The following is a 12,053-nucleotide window of genomic DNA, read 5'->3' on the forward strand; positions in this document are numbered from 1 at the left end:
TAAATGTTTTCTCTTTCAACATCAGAGTGCAGCGGCACATTAAATACGCACTACAATGACAATAGTTTAACGCGATTTGAAGCATGTTTTATATTTTGGGGGGGGGAGGGGGCGCAGAGCTTTGTGACGTCATATTTGAGGGGGGTCTGACTTTTTGTGACGCCGTGTGACGAGGGGGGGGGGGGTCAAAAATCGTCCAAAATTGCGTGACGTCATTTATGGTCGGCCCCTTATGATCAAGTTCAGCTTTCCAAAAAATCACCCCATTCTGTTACGATTCGTATTTTAATGTTGCACTTTTGAAAAAAAAATAGTAATGTCACATCATAGTGGAAAGCTGTCGTTTTTGATGACCCGGGTTCACCCTCGTAAATTTGACTACTCTGATCGGCACGTGGCCAAACCCCAAACGCAAGCGTGGGTCAGTGTATTGGCTAGGAACGCCAAAGTTAATAAAAAAAATAATAGAAATAAAATATTATATAATTTCTATTATTCTATTATTTCTTCTATTATTTTTAATATTTATTTTTTACCTACGTGACTTTACCGAAAAAACCTAAGAGTATGAATCTTTGCAGTCACGAAAACTTCAAATCTAGAATTGTTTTGAGACCACAAATTGAACCCGAAGAGCAATTCAAAGGTTTGGGGCATAATCGATTCCAACGATTAAAACCAAAACAAAAAAAATCGACATCGGATTCAACGTTGTGGGGTGAGGTTTTTTTTGTTTAAAAGCCAGTCGATTCTCGAATCTAATACCTGAATCGACCGCTGTGAGCAAAGCTGCACCGCAACTCAGCGTCCGCGAATCGATCGCCAGTTATGAGAATCGAATCGAAGCTTCTCATCTGCTCGGCCAAGTGTCGCCATCAAACGGTACAAACGAGCGTGCGCTTCGTTTAACAAGTCGATGTTTCGGTAGGCGCGGACTCGGGAGCAAATGGCACATTCTCAGCAATACAATGCATTAATCGATGCTGTTATTTCCCACAACATTTCGCTAACTCAAGCGAAAGTGCCGTGCTAATGCAATACAGCACGCGGATTGCACTGTACATTGCCGTACAGTGTAAACACGTTGTTTTTTTAAGAGCACCGCGTAATATTCGCGTTATAAATTATCTGCCGTGTAGCGGTAACATCATTGGGAACGATACCGAATAATATAAAAAAGCGTGCGCATCGGTGAGCTCGGAGCATTTGTCAGTCCCTAGCGGGATGAGGCTGGCCGCTGTCCAGCAGTGGATAGACTCTGGATGGTATTGAAATTACGAGAATCCGGTTCGATAAAACTCGGGGACGTATATACTCTTAGTTTTTTTCCGGTAAAGTCACGTAGGTAAAAAATGAAATTAAAATTAATAAAAATAAAATAATAAAAATCACGACGTTTCGGAGGCAACACAAGTCTCTTGTCATCAGGTGGGACCGTCACAGCCAGATTTGCTGTATCAAGTGAGGCAGGGATTCCAAGATGCAAGTTCTTAAATACAAGTTGAGGGGGAAGGGAGGAGCTTATCAGAATGTGGTAGCCAATGAATGGAACGTATTGGGAGGTCATTTGTGGGAGTTCAAAGAGTTGGCCGGTTCTCCTTTCCTATGATCACCGTTGCATTGCTTTTATGGCTTTATTTTTGGTGATTTCCTGATAACTTTCATCTAAATTGTCTCTGGTTTCATATTATTGGTTCTTTCGGTAAAGTCACGTCGTGAGAATTTGTATTGTTTTATATTTTATTATTTTATTATTTCACTTCTGCTTGACTTTACCGAAAGAACCAAAAATATGAATCCCTGCAGTCACGAAAGCTTTATATCAAAATTTTGTCTCATAGTTGTTATTGTTTGACTTGCATCCCACTGGGATTTTTGCACACAGCGTTGGTATACGGTGGCTTTTTCTGGAAGATTTTTCTGTTTTTTCCTTCATTGGAACCTCATTTGCCAGTAGAAAATATGATAATTGTTTTTTTACTCTTTTATCTGGCAACAATGGTGTAAATGCTTACCCCGAGCTCTCATACTCTGATGGTCCATCGTCTTTGAGTTGTGCGCCTTTTGGCGTCATCTGGTCCAACACCATGTGAGACTAGGCTCTAAGGAAAGCTGTCTCTTGTGTGGACCAATCAATTTCAAGGACAGTGCATACATTATCAGAGTTATGTTTTTTGTTTGCATTCCGACTGCAGGTATTGTGGTCTATGCAAACATGACTCCTTGTAAAAAAAAGGTGTCAGTTTTGTTGCCAGATAAAAGGGTAAAAAAACAATTATCATGTTTTTTCCTTGTTCAAGTTTTTGTTTGTTGCGGTTGCACCCGAGTCAAGAGCCGCATGGCTCACAGGGCTATACCTAATACATGAAGCTGAAAACTGAAACTTTAGCGGTGACAGCGTGCAACGAGTGCTGACCCATTGTTTATTTAAGCACGGGGATACTTTTGAGGCGATACTTTTGAGGCGTTCCCAAGAGCACTCACAAAGTGGAGCGACTTTCACCAACCGGGAAAGTCACTTGGTCATATATTGGTCCTTCACCACATAACCGGATTGCATGCAGCGGTATTATTCGTGGTCGTGGTGGGGTTAGCGCATTGTCCTGTGTCACTTAACCTAAGTTCTACTCCTGGCCACGGCTAACATGATTGGATAGCGGTGTCTGAACTGGTCCTAGTCTCCCCCGCCACCTCCACTGTTCACCAACCTGCACTGACCGGTATGACAAATTATGGTCAAACCCCCATTGACTGACACGGTATTCCAAAGGCCTTCATCATGTATATGAATGAAGATGGTTCATGCCATTGCATGCAAACTTGTTGAATTAACAACCTTGCGTGGAGTTGGTCTTAATAGGTACTCCATCGCAGCACTTTTCCTATCCATACGGTGGAAGGGAAATCGTGCTCTCATTTTGTTCAATTTGCATGAAATCTATATCCATGTACAATTGTACACGAATACAGTACGTTTCCAAGAGCATCAATGATTATAATTATTTAACTTAAACTGATTTTTAAATACAGTGTATGGTGATGCAAGGAGCATGCATAGTAACAAAAAATTGATGTACAATCGGCAAGTAAAAGCAGATAATTTACAGGAAAGCAATTAAGTAGTGGTGAATCTTCCAGTCGATTTAAACAAGGTCGCCCCCTCCATAATCTTCCCTTCTTTGCCTTTTCGCCATTAGCGTTGTCTTTTGGTAGACTTTTCCCGCATCGTGTTCCATATAAATATTTTGTCTTTCTTCATTTATTGCTGGGTTCTATGACTCATGTGTGTGTGTTTTTTTTCAATTGCGTTATTCTTAGGATGCGTTTCACATGCCCTTTTGGTGCCCTATTTTTGTAACAATGTTATTGCCATTGATCATGTTTGTCATCCATACGTCATGGTTGGTTGGCGGTGCGAATTGATCGAAGGCCACAATCTTCAAATGCAGAAGCATTTTGTTTTTTGCACTCCCAAGTCGCTTTGATTTTCATTTTTATTTCATCACCGTGGTTCATAGTCTGTCTTGAAAAGTTGTCATAGATAGACATTTCCATGGTTATTATCATTGAGTTTGTCACGAGCCTAATCTTGATTTGAAGCTTTCGTGACTGCAGGAATCCAAAATTAAACAACTCAATGGCTTTATTTGCATCGTATTATAGCGTTCATGATTTTGGTAGTTAACTATATTCGTATGTCTTGTGCAATTTTAATAAAATAAAATATTTTGCTTAATAATTCTACTTTTCGTAAATTACTTTCAAATATAGTATTGGAAAGCTGGAAATAGATTTTACTAAAATGATTACATTTGTTTTAAAATACATGTTTTTCAAAAATAGAGATCATGTAGATCAACATTTGACATTGTTTTGTAGATCATTTTTGACGTTACTACAATACAATAACTTGCATTAATAGTTCATGCGTTGTGGTCCTTTATCAATACTGGGCTCGATTAAGGACACAACTATGCCATATCAGTAATGGAGGGAATGCTCATTGCAGGTTGATTAAGGGGGTGGCAGGACCGGTTCAGATATTACCACTGCTATTAGCTTTGGCAATTAATTGAACTCCAGTCATAACAAACTTCAGTGGAGGCCATGGCACAGTGCGCTAACTACTGCACCACTACTCCGACCAATAATGATTAAACGGGGACTTATTTGTGTTGGTTGTTAAACATAGAATCTTACGTTTTTCCACAGCATTGTAACTAAACAGATTCTTGAGTCGCAATATTTGGTGCCATTAAGTATACATTAGATTTATAAACAATACGAGAGGTCGAGCTTTTCAGTTTTTGTATGTGCCAAAGATAAAATTAATTTGTGCTGTCACCTTATAACTGCTTTTAGACACAGAAGGGTTATCCTTTAAAAAAACAGAAACAGACAATGTTGCCTGCAGGGACCAGGGCATATGAAAACCCCCAAGGTACTCTACAGTGCACATTCTCAATTACAATGAAAGGACAGGCACACAGGCTCTGTGTGATCAATTCACATATTCCAGTTTTTATTACACATTATGGTGAATGATAAAAAAAAATCCCTTATTTACAGTGCATGTTGAGATGTGTATATAATCTAATCTAATTTTATATTTATAGAGCGCCTTCGCTCAAGGTGCTGAACATGATAAAAAAAAGTCAGAGAGTATAATTATTTTGATGGCAGGGGTGTGCAAGGGTTGGGGAATGGATGCCCGTGATAGAGGGTAATTGGGGACCACGAAAGGCTAGGGGAGGGAGGGGAAGGAGTGGAGGGGCGAGGGAAGAGGAAGAGACATTGAGACTGTACATGTTTCGATTTAAAGCTTTTGCAACTGCAGGGATTCATCTTCTTGGTTCTTTCGGTAAAGTCACGTAGAAGGGAAGTAATAAAATAATAAAAATAAAACATAATTAAAAAATAATTCTCACGACGTTTCGGCCACAACGCAAGCAGCCGTCCTCAGGTGAAGACCAGGTCTGTCGGGGAGACAGCGTCATTTTATTTTTTATTATTGTATTACTTCCCTGCTACGTGACTTTACCCTGTACATGGTTCTGTTTAGAGCCTGCATGTGTGTGTGTGTGTATTGTAGTACTGAGGAGCGGTCATGTAGCAGTTCGTGCCCTGGGCCACGAACCCGGCCGCCCGAGTTTGATTCCCACTCACGGCCAACACCGGTGACAATTATCTGAACCGGTCCTGGGTTTCCCCTAGGTTTATTTAGCCTAAAATGCGTTACTGGTGCATTGTACAATTATCACCACTCGGGAGACAAAGACGGCTGGGCGTGGTGCTGGCTACCCAACCCCCTCGTGTGCCGTGCCGGCCTTCATAGGTGCTCGCTAACAGCACTTGCCTCAAAAGTCTGTTAAGGCTATACGGGGGATCTCTGTCTTTGTTGTAGTGCTGTAGAAGATGTAGAGCCAAACTAATAATACAGTAATGTGGTATCAGGTTTTTTTTTTACCTGATTTTGGTCATTAAAACCTTTGGACAATTTGTTTCCGTCCATCATTCCTTGTGTACCCAACCAAGGATCAAGTGCGTTGGCTCAACTTAATTGCAATGGTGGTTCGTTTTTGGTAGGTGAAATGTGAGTGAGGTTGACCGGTGGAATAGTACTGTAGTTAATGCACTTCGCCATTTAGTTTGTTACCTGAATTTAATTTCCAGTCATAAGTAACTTAAGTGTAGAGAGATCTCTGAACCTGTCATGGTCACCTCCCCATTCAACATTAACTTCTCAGCATGGTGAAGTATGCTAAAAAACCCCAACATCATGAGGAGCCTTCATATATGTGTGTGTGTGTACAAAACAGGCAAGTGTTTTTGCATCGTCCAGCCTGCCTGTTGAATGTTAAAGAGCAGATGCAACTCTACTGTGTAGCTTTGTGGATGTATTGTGTAGCTTTGTGGATGTGCTGTATAAGCGTTCCGATGTGTTTTTCTGGGTTGTACCGTGTATTGGGTGTGATGTCTGACGTTTTCCTCCACGTGCTGGGAGCTTCAGAAACTGAACCATTCATGTCCGTATGTATGTATGCGTTTACAGTAACACATTCCTAAGGAGGGAGCTGGTAGGAACGTTGGGTTGCTCGGTCAATGGCCTGCAGGGTCAACGGCGGCGTGGTGTATTCCGCAAATATGCCCGACTGTGAGGGCGGGCACAAGCCGGCGTGAGTAGGTTAAACGTTGAGTTTTATAAGGGCACCACGGGGTGACCAGCCCCTCCCCACCCAGCCCCTCCCACCCCCCACCCAGCCCCTCCCACCCCCCACCCAGCCCCTCCCACCCCCCACCCAGCCCCACCCTCCCCACCCCCCACCCAGCCCCTCCCCACCCAGCCCCTCCCCACCCTCCCCACCCAGCCCCTCCCTCCCCACCCAGCCCCTCCCTGCACGACGGACACAATAATCCCCTGTGGGCTGGTGTAACCAGGAGGTTCCTACCAGTATAATAACACTACATAATGCCCCGCAGTATACAAGGAACACGCAGTGTGAATATCGCGAGCAAACCAAATATCTCATGTTGGAGATGTTAGGGTTGAGTGGCGCACTGGGAGCGGAATGTTTGCGTGCACTTGAGTCTCCACGAAGTGAGGAGACGTGTATTACGTGTTGGGAAGGACAAGCCTGGGCAGGCACAATGAGTTCATTTTCACCATTTGGACACGAAGCTTTGCTTATACGAATACATATCTACGTGTGATCTCCAAGCTTCGGCACACGAATCAGTATGCTGACGGTCGTGTCACCTTAACCATGACGGTCATTCACCTCATGAGGAACAAATATACAGTGGCTTCCCTCACTGTACCAGTTTTTCATTTTTATTGAGTAATGATAGCGTTTATACAGCTCTGTGCGGAACGTCATATTTTAACCATTTATGATGTACACGTGCCATTCTCTCAATGCATGCTGCAGTTCGTAGCTGTGTACAAAATAATTGTAACATCGCACCGATTATAGCATGCTAACATTGTCATACCTGCAAATGTGAAAGTAGCACATCCAGTTTTTCCAGTGTTTTATTAAAAGCCTACTCGTCTCTCTGATATCTACATTGTGTATTTTGCAGAGATTCTAAAATGCAGTGTGTTTTCGATGTTCCTTTTTAACATTATTGTAAAAGAGAAATATTTATCCAGAGTGCTCATCAATCCTTTGAGCTGTTTTTGTATGCTGTATTAAACTGTGGCTCCTTAGAACATGCAGAAAGACGGAATTTATATTTTTTTGGTGGGTGATCAAATAGCGTAGACCATAACCCCCAAATCGAGGGGAGAGGATAACACAGTTGGGAGAACAGGTGCAGAGGCAACTTCTATTGATTACTCAGGAGGCCTCTGCCTTGACTGAGCCAAGATAAAATTCACGCCTCGTGTCATGACCTTGGCTATGTATTGGACCTGAAGGGACATTTTTTGCAAGATGGTTCTGATCTTTAGGGCTATGCAAAGCATCTAATTCCCACGCTGCCATTTCACGAAGCATTAGCCCTTAAAAGAATAATAGCCCACACAAGCACAAGACGCTGATCTTCCCTTAGGTCAGGCATACATTAATACAGGCCAAAGAATACAATACAGTACTTTTTGTGAAATGTTATTTGGAAAGGTTTATCACAACAAAGTAGCTTATGTTTAAATTGTTAGTCTTAATGTTTTATAATGTTTACTTGACCGTTACTATTATTAAAATATTACAGAAGGGACCGTTATTCTGAGGCTAAAAAAAACATTGTTTATTGGTATCTTGGATTGTGTTTTGTAATGTTTGTGGGGTTATACAAGTCATGTTTATATTGTAGATGTGCAGTATATTGGTATCTCAATTTTTTTTATGAATATGAAATATAGTTTAAGGATATTTTAGCAATTTTGTATACTTGTATTGTGTAATTACCTCCGCGATTACAAATATATCATATAAATATAAAATAATACCCTATTATAAGTTTGGTTTAAAATGCCAAACAAGGCACGCTGCATGAATATTTTCTTTGGGAGGCTGAATTCAGAAATATTTGTACCGTACTGCTTGTAAGAACCGGAATTAGGATTATGCCTTAAATATTTCTGGTGTTTGTACACAGGCTTCGTGTTTCATATTGTTTTGTAATGTTGACACTGATAATAATTAATACCTTTACACTGCCCTGTACAGCTTTGATTTGGTGCTGAATTGTGTTATGGTCTCGTGTAATCTTGCCAAAAGTGATGTCAAGCTCAATTTGTTGTAATCAAATTCTTCCTGAAGGAAGTTGTCTTGCACATAAATCAATGAATGCATGTATTGGGTTAATCATCTGGTGCCACACGCATTAATGACAAGCCATGCTAAGGCTGACCATTCTCTGTCATGTAAACCAGGAATTATGTGAGCATCGAAAACTTCATCATAGACAATTGCTGCAAAGCACTGGATAATATTGCACAAGAATTCAAGTTTGGTTGCTTCTCAGCAACAAATGGTGGTGGATGAACTGCATTTTGATAGTGTGTGTGCATATTGAGTGCCTCTTTTACCATCGTGTCTCTGTTACCATCTACAAAACCACATGCCTGGAAGTTTCCAGAGACCCACCGGAATTCCAGGAACGCCATGAGACATTTCTGGCAAGAGTCTCGTTATATGTGACAAGGTGTGGGTGCACCTTTGCGACCTCAAAACAAAATGCTAAAGTATGTGGTGGATGTCTCGCTTCATCCCGATCAACCAAGAAAACCAAGACCGTTCCACCTGTATGGAAGGTCATTGCTGCTGTATTTGGAGATGCTGACGGTGTCATCAATAATAGCCTTCTTCTAAAGGATGAAACGGAGAGTGCAACTAGTTACGTTGACACCCTGCAGAGGTTTACACACACGTTCAGGCAGAGGCTGCCATTGAAGAATATCAAAGATGTTTTCCTGCCCAATGATAATGTGAGACCGTATGTTTGCCATTCAACAACTGCAGCCATCACACAGTTGGAATTGACAACAATACTGCATCAGCTGTACATCACCTACTGTGCCCCCCTGCCATTTCTTTCTTTTTGGACCTATGAAGCACTCTCTTTTGCAGAAGACATTTCCCACGGGATGAAACAGTGCAGTGAAGTGTCCGTCTTTGGCTGGCAGTAGAACCACAGGAGTTTTCCTGCACCAGATTTGCCACCCGCGTTTGCAGTCGGTGATGCTGTTTCAATCATGTGGTTCAGTGTGCCGAAAAATAAGAGTGTATGTGGGTAAATATGCAGTCTCCCAATCACGTCATTTATACCTCTGGTTACTATAGTTTCCAACAAACACATTTCGTGATATTACTTGTGCATAACCCCTTCTCTGTATATAAACAACTACATAATTATCCCCCCAGATATCCTTGAACAGACTTTAAGTTCTGTTGGCAAGCACCTATTCAGGCCAGTATGCCACAAGGGGGTGAGTGGCTAACATCATACCCGGCCACCTTTGTCTCTCCAGTGCTGATATTTATACACTGCACCAAATACTCTATTTAGGCTGAATCGACCTAGGGAAGGCCACTGTTATTGGTCGTGAGCGGGAATCGAACTCGGACTCAGCATGTTAACCACTGTGCCACCATTCAGTATACACACCTAAATCAGAGACACTTGCATGAAATGTGAATTAGACAAATATCTGCAGGACCAATTTTTTACAATGTGCATGGGCCATGACATGCAGATAAACTACATTGAACCAGAGAGACCTGGCATTAAATCTGCAACAACAGATGGCAACCTGAAGATGCCTGATTTTTTTGAGACCTCACGGAGACCCCTCATTTAAAGGGGATGTTCAGCTGTTGGCTGCATCTGCTGGTGAATGTTAAATATCCCATGATACCCTTGGCAAGAGTAGGTCGTTGTGTATGATGGTTGTGGTATGACCAAATTAACAAGTCATTTTAAGATTTATTCCTCATATGCATAGTTTTAACATACAAAAAAATACAATCCCCAACCCATATGCATAGGTTTTGCATTTAAAAATCCAATCCCCAAACCAATTAAGAGGTACCATTTTCGTCTTCTGCTCATGTTAAGTACATGCATTGATTTCATTGTACATTGTTTGGTGGGCTTTTCGAATGCCATTGGGGTAATGTGCAGCGAATTTGTCCTAAAATGCAGTTCTTTTGTTAAACTTAGAAAATGTAGGAGGAAAAATGCTTAATTCTCAGGATCCCATTAAGTGTCATTAAAGAGTCGCAATGTTAATGATGGTGTGCTGCAATTTTACGCCATCCTGCTAATTGCAAGGAAAAAATGATATTGCCTGCATGTTTAAAACATTCTTCTCACGCCACCTACAGTAGTTAATACCCTTGCCTCGGAGCAGAAGGGGGAGATTTTAATGTTTCAATGATCTGCTTCATATCAAAGCAAGCCTTGAATGTCATGTTGCGTTTACTTCCTTTATGTTGAAGTTTCTAAGCCAATATTTATCTTATACGAAGTTCAGTGATTGATTTTGGCAAGTGAATATTGCTGTAGTTTTGTCTCTTTAAAAAAATATGCTTCGGTCATATTTTGTTAAAATCCATGACTGAATACTGATAATTGTTTTCTATTAAATACAGTTACGTTAGTATCAAAAGCTCTATTCATCTATATGCAAGATGGTAAATAATATTTCATATGCAACACATAAAAAAATGTGAAAGTATGAAAATGCGTGTTTGTATGCACCGTCGGAAAATGTACTGGATAACTGGCTGAAAAAATATCTAAGTTATGCCATGGATCTCTGGGGAAACGAGTTGTTTTTGGTTCATAGCGCCATTAATATGCTACAGTGACCCTCCTGATCGGACATACTGCATCATAATCGGGGTGGCTTCTGCTGCAGTTTGCAGAGAGCCCATTGGAAAATAATCTGTTTTATGAACCAGTGGAAGTCGTGTAAATTGAAAAACTTATGAAGTGCAGGCATGACGTTTTTTTGCACAAGTTTACGGTGATAAACGAATATAATATTTATTGTTATGTTGTTGAACTTGATGTCTTAATGGCTAACATTGTGGTATACAGTTTTTGCTGATATTTAATTATGGCCTTTATTTAGGAATTTACTAAATGTAACAAATTACAGTAAATGATACAACCAATCTTAAGACATTTTGTAATATTAAGCATAATTGATTCCAAACACAACTTAAACTTACCTATGATAATTAACACAGCACACTTTGACAATCTATTGTTCGTAATTTTATAAACATTGCCCTTTTTAAAAGCAGAATTTTGTCATATAACAGAAATATTTGTGATTTATGCCTAACAGTTTCATGAACTATGTTTTTTTTCTAAATATTACGTCAAATCGTTACATTCGGTTGAGCTCAAAGGCGGAGTTATACTTTTATATTTGGGGGGGGCAGGGGTTCGTTTTGTCCCTCACATTAGGAATCGCAGGTGCATATAATTACTTTTTAATATAATAGTAAACTACTGAAAATAAGTTCATAAAGGTGCTCAGTTTGGGGGGCGGGCGCTTCACCCTGCGTGCCCCCCCCCCCCTCCAAACTCCACCCATGCTTGAGCTCCTTTTCCGCAATGATTTGGGGGGGCGCTATTGGCAGAACTTATTATCTTCAACTTTGGCCTGGTGGCCCAGCGTGAGAGCGAGCAGCTCACAATAAGGTTTAAGCTTATGGACAACCACCGTCGACATGGGAATGTAGAATTTCCACCAGTCTCGGGAATATTGTTAGTTTTAATGTTAGGTTAGGATCACTTCGGCTGTGCTCTTCAGCCCTAATTTAATTTGGTTAAAATAGGGCTATTGGCACGAGACGAATATGCCTCATTGATTATTTGAACAAGATCTCACTTTCACATTGACTATCCATTAAAATAATTCCATTATCTTGGACAGAAAGTCAGGATTAGTGCACACAATATAATAAGTGCCATGTGACTCTTCAGAAAGAAAAAAACTGCGAATAGATTAATGGTGCACTTCTCGTAGGCAAATTCTGGGTAGCCCTTTTTGGGAATTTGTCATTATCTGAAAATGTGTCTTGAATGCGGAA

General features: G+C 40.8%; 1 protein-coding gene across 2 annotated transcripts in view; it reads left to right on the plus strand.

Moving 5' to 3' along the window:
• The first annotated feature begins 832 nt into the window (after positions 1-832).
• Positions 833-12,053, plus strand: part of MLH3 (mutL homolog 3) — a 36,829-nt gene continuing 25,608 nt past the window's right edge. For both annotated transcript variants that reach the window (XM_061559226.1, XM_061559228.1), the window contains exon 1: positions 833-882. The gene's annotated coding sequence lies outside the window, so the exon portion shown is untranslated. The remainder of the gene's footprint in view (positions 883-12,053) is intronic.

This window comes from Lethenteron reissneri, chromosome 25, assembly GCF_015708825.2.
Source record: "Lethenteron reissneri isolate LAM-NWPU_2019-01 chromosome 25, ASM1570882v1, whole genome shotgun sequence".
Classification (NCBI taxonomy): Eukaryota; Metazoa; Chordata; class Hyperoartia; order Petromyzontiformes; family Petromyzontidae; genus Lethenteron; species Lethenteron reissneri.